The sequence below is a fragment of the Delphinus delphis genome, chromosome 6 (genome assembly GCF_949987515.2).
Source record: "Delphinus delphis chromosome 6, mDelDel1.2, whole genome shotgun sequence".
Taxonomy (NCBI): Eukaryota; Metazoa; Chordata; class Mammalia; order Artiodactyla; family Delphinidae; genus Delphinus; species Delphinus delphis.
The window spans coordinates 87,839,566-87,853,152 of record NC_082688.1 but is presented as its reverse complement, the minus strand read 5'-3'; the positions used below and the strand labels follow the sequence as shown (position 1 = coordinate 87,853,152).

The 13,587-nt window shown below is 40.2% G+C and overlaps 1 long non-coding RNA gene across 3 annotated transcripts; it reads left to right on the top strand.

The window, feature by feature from the left end:
* The first annotated feature begins 623 nt into the window (after positions 1–623).
* On the top strand, positions 624–12,993 carry LOC132427490 (uncharacterized). 3 transcript variants are annotated; one of them, XR_009519923.1, is made up of 4 exons: positions 624–805; positions 4,294–4,417; positions 5,494–5,589; positions 11,482–12,993. It is a non-coding gene; the product is annotated as an uncharacterized lncRNA (long non-coding RNA). The 3 variants fall into 3 exon arrangements; XR_009519922.1 differs by having other exon boundaries at positions 624–907; XR_009519924.1 differs by lacking the exon at positions 11,482–12,993 and adding an exon at positions 10,386–11,113 and having other exon boundaries at positions 624–907.
* The last annotated feature ends 594 nt before the right edge of the window (positions 12,994–13,587 follow it).

Genomic DNA, 13,587 nt, shown 5'->3' with positions numbered 1-13,587 from the left:
ATTCTTTCTCCTTTAGATCAGCTATTAATTTTTCCTAGACAACAAAAAAATAGAAAATGGTAAAATGAGTATCCATAAATAGCTATGCCCTCCATCAACTTAAGAAACCTAACCTTTTGCTGTATTTGCTTTAATTAGTTTTTGCTCAAATTTTATAAAATGAATTAACAAGATGACTTCAGTGCAAACCGTGTCCTTATGCATGCCTTTACAAAATCAATACATTTTCCAGTCAATCAATATAATTCCATGTAACAACTGAGTAACTAATATTCGCTGACATTATTATGCTCAATTCTTAATCACCACTCCACATTCAAATTTCCCAAATTTTTCCCAGCGTCTTTGGCAACTGTTGTTTTCCCCTTCGGAGTGGGATGCAAGACCATGCGATGTAGTACTTGGCAGGAAAGTTCAAATTAACCCATAACGCCTGGGGTCTCTGAGAGAACCTGGGCAGAAGGGAACATATAGCACACTTTGCAACAGTCTAATAATAAAGAAGAAACGCTGCAAAGAAACGGCAAGTCACAGAGATTTATGGGAAATGTAGTCTTGAATCTGGTTGGGTCGCCGTGCAGCCCTCTGGGTAGTGTCTAGGCTACATTTGCGCGTGTGCAGGCCCAGCTGCGCGTTCCTGTTTCCACACTTTGAGCCCTGGTTGATAGTTGGTGCTGGGTCCTTGATTGTCCTCCTGTAGAGTGGATTTGGGGGGATGGAGACTCCGCGCCTCACGGGAACTTCTGGATCGTTTGTCTGGCCCCACCTGCAGCCGGACCGGAGAAAAGCCCCCGCGGCGGCCGTGGTAGGGAGCGTGGTGCTTGTTTGTTCATAATGCGGATGGTGCCAGAAAGCGCAGGCGGTGGGTCTGTGGTGGAGCCCGAGCTCTGGAGCCAGAAAGACCCAGGTAAATTGCAGCTCTGTCACCTGTAAGCAGGGGCGACAGAAGGAACCTGGATAAGAAGCAAGTTTCTCATCTGTCAGTAAGGACATTAATAATGACTGCTTCGTGGCATTGTTTTAAAACTCAGATAAGTCATCACCTGTAAATCAGGTAGGCTAGTGCAGGGTACTAAGCCCTGGGTACTTGACAACTGCTATTATATGTAGAAGACACTTCGTTCTTTTTATTGGTTGGAGTATGTATAAACCTCAACCATTCTGTGAGGTCTGTATAACCATCTGCATTAAAAATAACCGAAGCTCAGGTTAGTGGACTGATGGCTCAGGTCACAAGCTAGCAATGAGGGAGTCTGGATTCAAGGGCAGGTGTGCTTTACTTCCAATCTCAGGCTTTGTCTAAATATCACATCTGCCAGAAATCAGCATTGCAGCCTTCACAGCACCTAACAGAGCAACTTGTCCCCAAATCTCCAGGGATATAATAGTAAGTGAATGCAGATGGAATCCTACCATATGTCAAATGTATTCTGGGATTTCTGTTGTCTCCTCAGATCCTTTGAGTCAGACAGAGCCTCCTATCCCTTCATGCACTTCAGGCTGTGTTTTCAGTCTAAGATTATAATGAATTCCAAGAAGGTCAGCTTTCTGGCCTTAAAATTGTGGTCTAGGACTAGATTCCAGCTCCTGGGAAATTCATTTTAGAGCACAGCAGCTCTTGTGAAGTACAGAGCAGGGGGACTCTGGTAAAGGAGTCTTACCTGGAAGAGAGCACCCCCTGACCTTAGACCTCTCTCCAGCGCTACAGAGTGGAGGCAGAAGAGCCCAGGAGCAGGTCTGCACAAGATCAGGAAGTAGTTCTTGATCCTTCTGCCAGGAATGAGGCAGACTTGGTAATGCCACCACATTCAGAAGCCACCACATGGCGTGACAGTTGGGAGTTTGGACCAGTCTTGAAAAGAGCAAGATGAGCTTGGGTGGCCCAGGGGCAGGCTGCTCAGGGAAGGCCACTTTGTTGGAGAGCTAGTGAGGTTGAGGCCTGGGAGTAAAGGATAACCAGGCAGAGGGCGGAAACGCTGTCTCCACTCTCCCTAAATTGCCCTTTTACAGATGCTGCTGTCACACATGTGGCACTATCCTGACTTCACAGAGTCCCACAGTGATGGTTCCTGAAAGGTTTCTATGGTCATCTACCTCTGACTCATTTAAAACTTTCAAGACATTAGACCTGAGAGTGTCAGTGAATTGTCCAGGGCCAATTATTGTGACAGATCCAGGAGTCAAACAGTGCCATTCACTCTGTCTCCGGTCCGTGTTTCAGTAGTTTGTTCCTTTCTATTGATGAGTAGTCATCTGTTGTGTGGCTAGTCCACAGTTTATTTATCCATTCACCAGTTGATGCATATTTGGGTTATTTCCAGCCATAAATATTCATATACAGGTTTCTTTGTGTGAACATATGTCTTCAGTCTCTTGGGTTAATGTGAAGGAGTGAGTGGATTTGCTGGGTTTCATAATAATTATATGTCTAATGTTGTAAGAAAATGTCAAATTGTTTTCCAAAGTGGCTGTCCTAGTTTACATTCCCATCAGCAATGTGTCAGGGTCCTGGTTACTCTGTATGTTCACCAGCATTTAACAATATCAGGTTTTTTATTTGAGCCATTATTTTAGGTTTGTAATGGTATTTCATTTTAGTTTTAATTTGAATTTTTCTAATGCCTAATAATAAGCATGTTTTTGTTCATTATCCATTACTCTTTGGTGAAGGTGCCTATTTGATTGGAGACTTACACATGTTCTATAAAAATATTTCCACAGATACATGATTTGTAGATATTCTCTCTCAGTTTTAGGTTTTTTCATATTCTTAACAGTAATTTTCAAAGAGCAGAGGTTTTAAATTTATCAATTTTTCATAACTTTTTCAGTTTCTTTTATGAATGTATTAGTCTATGCTGGCTGCTATAACAGAATATCACACACTGGGTGGCTTAAACAGCAGAAATATCTCATAACTCTGGAGGTTGGAAGTCCAAGATCAATATGTCATCAGTGTTGGTTTCTGGTGAACCAACTCTTCCAGGCTCACAGAGGGCCACCTTATTGCTGTGTTCTCACATGGCCTTTCCTCTGTACACACACAGAAAGAGAGAGATCTCTGGTGTCTCTTCCTCTTCTTATAAGGACATTGGTCCTATCAGATTAGGGCCCCACCTATTTTAACTTCATTTAACCTTAATTACCTCCTTAAAGACCCTATCTCCAAATACAGTCACATTGGGGGTTAGGGCTTCAACATATGAATTTTGGGGGACACAATTCAGTAAATAACAATGATATATGCTTTTTTGTCCTATCTAAGAAATATTTGCCTAGTATGGCCAAAAGCATTTTACCTTTTTATTCCTCTTACATATGTTTGAAAATTATAGCACCATTTGTTGAGAAATATGAACTTTGTTCATTGGATTGCCATGGTACCTCTGCTGGAAATCTGTTGAGCATAAATATGAGCTCCTGAAATACAGGTCTGGTTCTGAGTATTCCCTCCAGGGCTTACACGCTTCTATTCATTGATTCCCCCATTACCCCAGCAGAGGACTCTGGCTGAGGATTTGTGTAACCTAGGGAGTGCTCAGGTGTATAAACCATTGGTGTATAAGAAATGATTATAGGAACCCTATTTATAATGACTTTATCTTTAAAAAGACACTAAGCTTTGGGACTTCCCTGGTGGTCCAGTGGTAAAGAATCCGTCTTCCAATGTAAGGGACACGGATTCAATCCCTGGTTGAGGAACTAAGATCCCACATGCCGCGGGGCAACTAAGCCTGCGCATCACAACTACTGAGCTCACGCACCTCAACTAGAGGGCCCACGTGCCGCAAACTACAGAGCCCACGTGCCCTGGAGCTTGCACACCACAACTAGAGAGAGAAAACCCACAGGCCGCAACTAGAGAGAAGCCCACACGCCACAACTAGAGAGAAGCCTGCAAGCCACGATGAAAGATCCTACATGCCTCAAGGAAGATCCTGCGTGCTGCAACTACCACACAGCGCAGCCAAAAAATAAAATTAAATAAATAAATAAAATGATTTTTAAAAAAGGCACTAAGCTTTCTTGGTAGTATATTAACTGAGATTATAAGTACATATTTTAGAAATATATACAAATGAATTAGGGCATGAAAATAATATTTGTACTAATTGTGTGATGCCCCCAAAGTATAAGACAAAATTAGGGCTGTAATAATTTATAATTTTATTTATTATTTTACAATATTTTGCTTTAAACTCTCAACAGTAAACATCACAAGAGTTTTCAAAGGTATTTTCTATGTTACCTGTTTCTAAACCCTTCAGATTAATCAGAAATGTGCTATTACAGGCATGAGTGTCATTCAAGGATGTGACTGTGGATTTAACCCAGGAGTGGAAACACCTGGGCCCTGCTCAGAGTATCCTGTACAGAGATGTGATACTGGAGAACTACAGCCACCTCCTCTCAGTGGGTGAGCAGACCTTACCATGTGAATGCCTCAAGAATGCAATCCTGTTTATTCTCTTGTTCTTAACTGCTACTTTTATCATATGTGTCATATCCTGTTGTTTCTTTTGACTGACTCTTCTCCTGGTTAAGGGTCGTATGTGCCTTCTTTTCATACTTCATAATTTTTTATTGGTTGCTAGTTATGGATTTTAATTTGTCGGGTGCTGTATTTTTTGGTATTTTAAAATATCTGGGGGCTTTCTCTGGAATAAAGTTATTTGGAATTAGTTTTATCCTTTCAAGATCTAAAGCTTTGTTCTCTTGGATTCAGAGCAGTCTAGGGCTGGCTTTGCTCCTGTACTAAGGCAGATCTTTCAGGTTATTCTACTGAATCATCCATGAATTAAGAGATCTTTCTACTTCGGCTGGTAGGATAACAAGCTTCCCATCTCTGTCTGTGCTTTGGTGATTTATCATCCTACTCCTTGCCAGTGATTCTTTCCCCAGTCTCAGGTAGTTTCCGTACATGCATGCACAAGTCTCTACTCAGCCAAAGACTCAAGGAGATCTTTCTGCAGATTTCTACAGCTCTTCCTTACTACAGCTCTTTCCCCTCCAGTATTTTGTCTTGAAGATTCTAGATGCCTTGGCATTCCTAAATTACTAACTCTGTCTCCTCAACTTACTGAGAGTGTCAGGCTCTCTTTGGCTTCCCTTACTGTGTTGTGGCATAGAAATTTTCTATACTGTGGCAATAATGGGACTCACCTAATTTGTTTCCTTTTTCTTAAGAATTCCTGTCCTGCACTGCCTATTGTTCCATTTTGTATGATTTTCTACTTGTTTGACATGAGGAGGTAAAGTGATAGTCCCCATGAAGTCCCTTGTATAAAACCCCACACATGGACTATTTTTAGAATTTAATTATTTAGTCCTAAGGTTCAGGGATTCAAGAATATTCATTCCTTCTGTCACCTCCTCAAAAAGGTCAAATGAGCACCTTCATTGTATAGTTCCTGAAGCTGTACCTTCCTTTATATCCAGAAGTATTGAAGCCCATGTAGCTGATCCAAATTATAAATTCTTTTCCACTTATAGAGTATTGCTTTAGAAAACCAGATGTGACCTTCAATTTGGAGGCAGGAGAAGATCCATGGTTATTAGAGGAAGAATGTCTAAATAGGAGCTACTCAGGTGAGTTACTGAGTACTAGAAGGTATCCAGGGAAAAGTAAATCCAAAGTGATCAGTTATAGGTAGGAATTTTAATTTTAATTTTATTTATTTATTGGCCATGCCGCATGGCTTGCGAGATCTTAGTTCCCCAACCAGGGATCAAACCTGCACCCTTGGCAGTGAAAGCGTGGAGTCCTAACCCTGGACCACCAGGGAATTCCCTAGGTGGGAATTTTTAGAGGCCTGTGTCTTTGGTAGTTTACAAAGAATAGATCCAGTACAATGTGGAAAATGAAGGTATAACATAACGAATGCAGTACTAGCATACTGATTTTCTGATCTTTAAAGGCTGGGAGTCCAAGTGTATCATTTACAACTGACAAACCAAGTTATAGGATTTTTATTTAATTGTAAAATGGTAAACACTAAGAAATAATTGAAAAGGCACTAAAATTGGGCATTAAAGGATGGTTAAGGACAGAGAAGAAACACTGATTTCATCATTGGTTCTATAATATGGAATTACTAGTTACTAAGTAAGTAGAAGATTTAAAACTACACAAGTTTATAATTATAAAAGTACCTACTAGAGCAAAAACACAATCTTCCCAATTTTTAGAAGAAAACTTAACAGAGCCATGAAAACAGAACTATTAACTAAAAAGACTTTTTTTTTTTTTTGCGGTACGCGGGCCTCTCACTGTTGTGGCCTCTCCTGTTGCAGAGCACAGGCTCCGGATGCGCAGGCTCAGTGGCCATGGCTCATGGGCTCAGCCACTGCGCGGCATGTGGGATCTTCCCGGACTGGGGCACGAACCCGTGTCCCTTGCATCGGCAGGCAGACTCCCAACCACTGCACCACCAGGGAAGCCCTAAAAAGACTTTTTTATAACATAACTGAACATGAACTAAAACAAATATATCTGCCACTCAACTTACTTAAAGGAGTTAAGTTACCTATTAAATAAGTGCTATCAGATTTTACCAAACAGTTATACCTAAAAAATAATGTAGAAAGTTTGAAATATAAAACAGTAAATTTAATAAGCCAATAAATGTACAAATAAATCAAGGTTCATTTACCTGGCTGCTAAAGTTCGCACTTAGGCAAAATAATATGAAATCAGAAAAAGGGCACTTGAGTGATGTTTTTTAAAGACCATTTTAAAAGGACAATAAATGGTTTGATTATCTGTGCATGAAATAAGTTATCAGGATCCATAAAAAGACAATTGTAAGAGGTATAACATAAAAGATAAACATATTAGATATAGTAGATCTTAATATACCTTTCTGGTTTTATACCAGATACAGTGGAGAACAAATGAAGTTCTAGAACAAGGGTTGGCAAACTATAGTCCTTGAGCCAAATGCAACCTGACACTTCTTTTCTAAATTAAATTTTTTGGAACTCAGCCACTCTAGTTCTTTTACATATTGTCAGCACTGTCTTCATACTACAGAGGTGTAGTTGACTAGTGACAAGGACCATATGGCTTGCAAAGCCTAAAATATTTATTATCTTGCCTTTTACCAAAAAGCGCTTGCCAGTCCATACTCTAGAACAATGGTATTCAACAGAGGATGATTTTACCCACCATAGGACATTTAGCAATGTCTAGAGACATTTTTAGTTGTCACAACTAAGGGGAAGATACTACTTTTATCTCATGGAGAGGCTGGGGATGCTGCTAAGCATCCTGTAATGCACAGGACAACCATCACCACCCCCACCACACATGGGCACAACCAAGAATTATCTTGTCCAAAATGTTAATAGTGACAACTATAAGAAACTCTGGCCTGGAATGCATACATAGCATATTTTATAAAGTGAATATAATACATATCTAGATATATCTTTCAAACTGTGTCCTCTGGAAATAAAGAATAAACCAGTGCTGATGGTATGTGTCGAAAATATAAAAGTACATTACAGCAACAAAAAACTTCAATAAATTCCTTGGAGTAGAAATTTCACAATTCAGTAAAACTAGAAATTGCAAATAATATGAACAAAACTAAAATTCAGTAATTAAAAAAACCTTTAAAAATCTGTTTGTTCAGCTAAATGAGGAAAATTGTGGAGCAGGAAGCCCCAAGCTCATTTCCCCACAGAAATATTGAAAAAAAAAAAAAACATGCAGGAAGCTTTCTGAACCAACTTTATCATAGCCATGGAAAACAAAGTTTTATAGCAACCAAGCCAATATCTGATTAAGAAAAAGCCATCTTAAAATTAATAGAAAAGTTTTGTAGCATTTTTACTCATTCCTTCCCTAACCCCTCCAGGGCATGATGGTAGTTTTGGTGTTGAAACGGTGGCAGTCTTCCCTTGAGCCAGGGAGCAGAGCAGACCTTATTTACAAGTTATTGTGTACATCTGTTTTAATCTGGGGGAATACAAGATATTTGTATATTTCATATAACTTGAAACTCAGGCAGAAAAGTGGTAGGCACTGCTATTAATAGTCACAAGATTCACAGATGCCTGGAGCAAGAGATTACAGGTGGAAACATATAATATGCCATTTAAGGTCTGGAGGAGAAGCTAGAGTGAGACTACATGAGAAATTAATACATTCAAAAGCAGCCCATGTATACAAGGGACTTTAGAAAGCCACCTGCATACCCAGGCAACATGCATGCTCAGAAAGCTCTAAGAAGACTTTAAGCTTTCACTTGAGTAGATCTCTAGTCTCAGAGCAAGCTTGACTAAGTGTTGAATGACTGCTCCAGCACAAAGCCAATTTGCAAAGCCTATGAGAGCTCTTGCTATTCAAGAAATCTGTGTTAAAACATGAGTTAAGGGAACAGATTTCAGTGATGAAACACAGCAAAGAATAGGTGGAAAAGTCGCAAAACAAATGGAGTACTACAGTCTTCAACAATAAAAAAATAAACAGCAAACCCTGATGAAAGAGTTTATAATAGTCAAATGAACAGTTTTCAACAATAAAAAAATTACAGTGATACAGAGAAACAAGGAAGCCTGACCCCTTCAAAGGAACTAAATAAATTGCTAGAAACGATCCTTAAGGAAGCCCAGGAACAAAGAATTTAAAACAACTGTCTTAAATATGCTCAAAGATCTAAAGGAAAGCATGGACAAACAACTTGAGGAAATCAGGAAAATTATGTAAGAACAAATGTGAATTAATAATAACAAATTATCAAAAGAAACCAAACAAATTATGGAGATGTAAAGTACTATAACTGAAATGAAAAATTCACTAGAGATACTCAACAGCAAATTTGAGCAAGCAGAAGAAAGAATCCATTATTCTGAAGATAGGATAATTGAAATCATCAACTCTGAGGAGTAGATAAGAGAAAAATGAAGAAAAGTGAATAGAGTCTAAGGGACTTGTGGAACACCATCAAGGGAAAAATATGGTAGTCCCAGAAAAAGAGAGAGAAATGTACCAAAATATTATTTTAAGAAATAACAGCTTAAATTTTCCAAAATTCATTGAAATACATGAATCTACAAATTCAAGAAGGTGAACAAACTCCATGTTGGGTAAACTCAAAGAAACTCACCCTGAGACACATTATAATGAAACTAGCAAAAGACAAAGAGAATCTTCAAATCAGCTGGAGAGAAGCAGTTCATTTCATGTCACTCTCAGCCTATCAGTAGTGATGTTATTGGTTCAGAATGCCTGAGGCACTCACCTGGGCCCATACTACTTGTGTCAAGCTCCCACAGATATTTCCCTGACCAAATGCAGTGTTGCAGCGGGATTAACCCTTGTGATTCTTATTATGATTGCAAGATGCACCTCAGCAACAACTATCAGAGAAATTTGAAAAAACAAGCTTTATTACTCACACATGCTGGAGGGTACACAACACACCTGAGAGCCACACAACATGGTCACAGATTGAGAGAATGGACCTGGGGTTCTGAATTTATTGGGGTCAAGTGTGGGTTACCTGGGGTTTCAAGATTCACTGTTTATTGGCAAATTTGAAACTTAAGACTGGGAATTTAGGCACAGGAAGGGAAAAACAAGGTCACTCAAGTGGTCAGTTATCTAGGTTACTCAGGGGTTTCTAAAAGGGGAACTTCATGGATGAATGAGGTCTGATTCCTCATCTAGTTTTTTAGATAATACCTGGGTCATATAGCTGACAATTTGCTTGTTTGAAATTGATGCCTTGGCAATCAAATCTTAATGTTAGGCAATAACATTACAATAAAAAAGGCTTAATGTCAGGAACTTACTACATATAAGTGATTCTCAATGAAATTATCAGGTGATTTCTAATCAGAAATCTTGGAGGCAAGAAGGCACTGGAATTATACATTTAAAAGAAAAAAATGGTCAACCTAGAATTCTATACCCAGCAAAATGTTCATTTAATAAAGAGGGAGAAGTTAAGATATTCCCAGATAAAAACTGAGGGAGTTCATTACCAACACACATGCCCTACAAGAAGTGATAAAGGAACTCCTTCAGACTGAAATGAAAAAACGACAGATAGTAACTGGAATCCATATGAAGAAATAAGAACTCCATTAAAAGTAAGTATGTGTGGGCTTCCCTGGTGGCGCAGTGGTTGAGAGTCCGCCTGCCGATGCAGGGGACGCGGGTTCGTGCCCCGGTCTGGGAAGATCCCACATGCCACAGACCGGCTGGGTCCGTGAGCCATGGCCGCTGAGCCTGTGCATCCGGAGCCTGTGCTCCACAATAGGAGAGGCCACAACAGTGAGAGGCCTGTGTACCGCACAAAAAAAAAAATAAGTATGTGGGCAAATATATGAGCCAGTACTGTAACTTTGGTTTTTAACCTTTTCTTTTTCAACAGGTTCTGAAAGATGAATGGATAAAAAAAATTATAAGTCTTTGTTATTGTACATACAATCTATAAAGATGTAATTTGTGACACCAGTAACATAAAGGAGAGAGTTGGAGCTGTTTGGGAGTAGCATTTTTGTATGTGATTAAAGTTAAATTGGTATCAATTCAAATTAAACTGTTAGAACTTTAGGATATTATATGTAATATACTCATGGTAACCATAATAAAAATACCTATAAAATAAGTATACACAAAATAAAATGAAAAGGGAATCAAAATGGGTCACGACAAAAACACAAATGAAGGAAGTAATGGAAGAAATGAGGAACAAAAAAGCTGTAAAACATACAGAAAGCAGATAGCAAAATAGCAGAGGTAAGTCCTTGCTTATCAGTAATTACTTTCAAAAATGGATTAAACTCTTTAATCAAAGGGTAGAGATTAGCAAAATGAATTTTTAAATGATCCAACTGTATGCTGTTTATAAAAGACTTATTTAGATCTAAAGACACAAATATGTTGAGAGGGAAGGGATGGAAAAAGATATTCCCTGAAAATAGTAGCCAAAAGAGAATTGGGGTGGCTATACTAATATCAGACAAAATAGACTTTAGGTCAGAAACTGTTACAAGAGACAAAGAAGGGCATTATATTATTTTTTTTAGTTGACAATTTTCTTCCAATTGCACAGCATAAATTATTTTCCCTTATTAAAGTAATAACTGAATCCAAACAACCCAGCTTTCTAGAATTTCCATGAAAATTTCCAGATATTTCAGAGTAAATTTTAAACCTCACAGATATTGCTTGCAATGATATTTTGGGATACAAAAACAATATGTCATCATTATTTTTCCTTAAAAGTTTTACTAGTTAGTGTGTTCACCATTCCACCTCCTCCCAAACACACACCATCATCATCTCTACCATCACCAGTAACAGATATTAAAAGCATGTTATATACACAGTATTGGCCAAATTTTCCCCAAGACATAATCCATTCTCAGATTATAAAATCTCTTGTTGCATTAAAACAAAGTAGAGATTGGGGGATCCAAGATGGTGGAGGAGTAGGAGGACGTGGAGTTCATCTCTCTCCACAGATGCATCAGGAATACATCCACAGATGCAACAATTCTCACAGAACACCAGCTGAACACCAGCAGAAGACCTGGGACACTGAAAAGGATTATAAAGATCCCTGCATAACTGGGTAGGATGAAAGAAAGAAGGGAGAAGGAGAAGAGGATGCAGGACGGGACAAGCACCCCAGTATGGGGGAGTTGAAGCAGAGGAGAGATTCCTGCATCTGGGGAAGCCCCCCTCCAATGGAGAAATCGGTTGGGACAGAAGGGAAGCATTTAAGGCTGTGGGAGGAGGGTGAAGTGGCCAGTCTGTCACAGACAGGACAGAGTGAGAACTACACAGATGGCCTGGGCCACAGCCCTACTGTGCCACAGACTGGGGTGTGTGTTCACTGGTGTGCAAGGTGGCTGGGAGATGGAGCGTAGGGATTGGAGAGCAGGCCTGGGGCGAGGACTGCTGTTTGCTGCAGGGAGACGAACTGAGGGGACAGGAGGGAGAAAATCTGCAACGGGAAATGCCTATGGAGGAAGACCAGACTGCCCTGGAAGCAGGGCGCTACTGCTGAGTCACACGCAGGGGGTGGAGCCATTATTGTATCCTCTCTCTCTCCATATGCCAGGATCTGCTGATTGACAATAGAAAAAGCCCTCCTAGGGCTGCTCCTCACACACCTGCCACCAGGTGCAAAAAAAAAGGCCTTCACTAGGGCCATATTGCTTACACCCATGGCTGCCAGCTTCCCTGCACATTTGGCACTGCTGGGTCTCACACAATCCAAGCAGCCATACCACCTCCATGCCCTGTCCTCACCAGGGCAGACACCAGTGCTCCAGGGCAGCCCTAGGAGCAGACCCTTCGTGGCCCACATGCAGAGGTGGGAATAAAACCAAAGCTGAACCCCAGGGGCAGGGTGACCAAGGAAGAGGATTGAAAATCTTCCCATTAGCTGCATAAGCTGAAGATTAAATCCCCACGATCAGCTAGGTAGACCTGCATCTATGGAATATTTGAGTAGACAATGAGAACTCCCACAAAAGAAATGGTCAAGCTCTCGTAGCTGTGGACTTTGGGAGCAAGCAGACATGGGAGTTCGACCAGATCAGAGTCTGAGTGGTCCCCATAGGGCCCATGCCAGGTCCAGAGAACAGCCCAGAGGCAATGGAGGGCCCCTTGGGGAGGTGGAGGTGGGCTGTGGCGCACAGCGGGGGCAAGGACACTGACAGCTGAGACCCCAGGAAAACATTATTATTACTATTACTTTTATTATGTTTTGATTTGTTCTGTTCTTTCTCTTTTTTTTTCTGGTTCTTATTTTTTTTTTTTTAATTTACTCTTTTGGGATTTTCTTTTACTTTGCTTTTTGGTTGTTCTGTGTTCTTTTCCTGTTTTGTTTTGTTTTGTTTTTCTTCTTTTTCTTCAATGTATTTTTTATATTTCTATTTCTACTTTGCTTTGCTGTTGGTCTGTGTTTTTTCCTCTTTTTTTTTTTTTTTTTTTTTGGTGGTACGTGGGCCTCTCACTGTTGTGTCCTCTCCTGTTGCAGAGCACAGGCTCCAGACGTGCAGGCTCAGCAGCCATGGCTTACGGGCCCAGCCGCTCCACGGCATGTGGGATCTTCCTGGACCAGGACATGAACCCATGTCCCCTGCATTGGCAGGCGGACTCTCAACCACTGCGCCACCAGGAAAGCCCCCTCTTTTTAAAAAATCATTTTTGTTGGTTAGTTTTGTTTCTTTGCTTTATTCTTCAGCTGGCACTCTGCTCTGGTTTTGTTTTTTGGCTTTCTGTCTTAGTTTTGTTTTTAATTGTTTGATTTCGTTTTTGGATTCTTTTGTTTGTCTGGTTGTCCTCTTGCCTTTTATTTTGTTCTGTTTTTGTTTCTTTTGTGTTTGTGCATGTTTCCTTGTTTCAGTTTCTGTTTGTTTGATTTTTCTTTTACTATTTGTATGGAGTTTTGTTTGTCTTTTTTCTTAATCCCCTTTATTGCCATAATGAGTGACTTGAGGGGTCTTGGTTCTCTGACTGGAAGTCAGGCCTGAGCCTCTGGGAAGGGAGCGCTGAGTCCAGGATGCTGGACCACCAGAGAATTCCTGGCCCAAGGAAATATTAACCAGCAAGAGCTC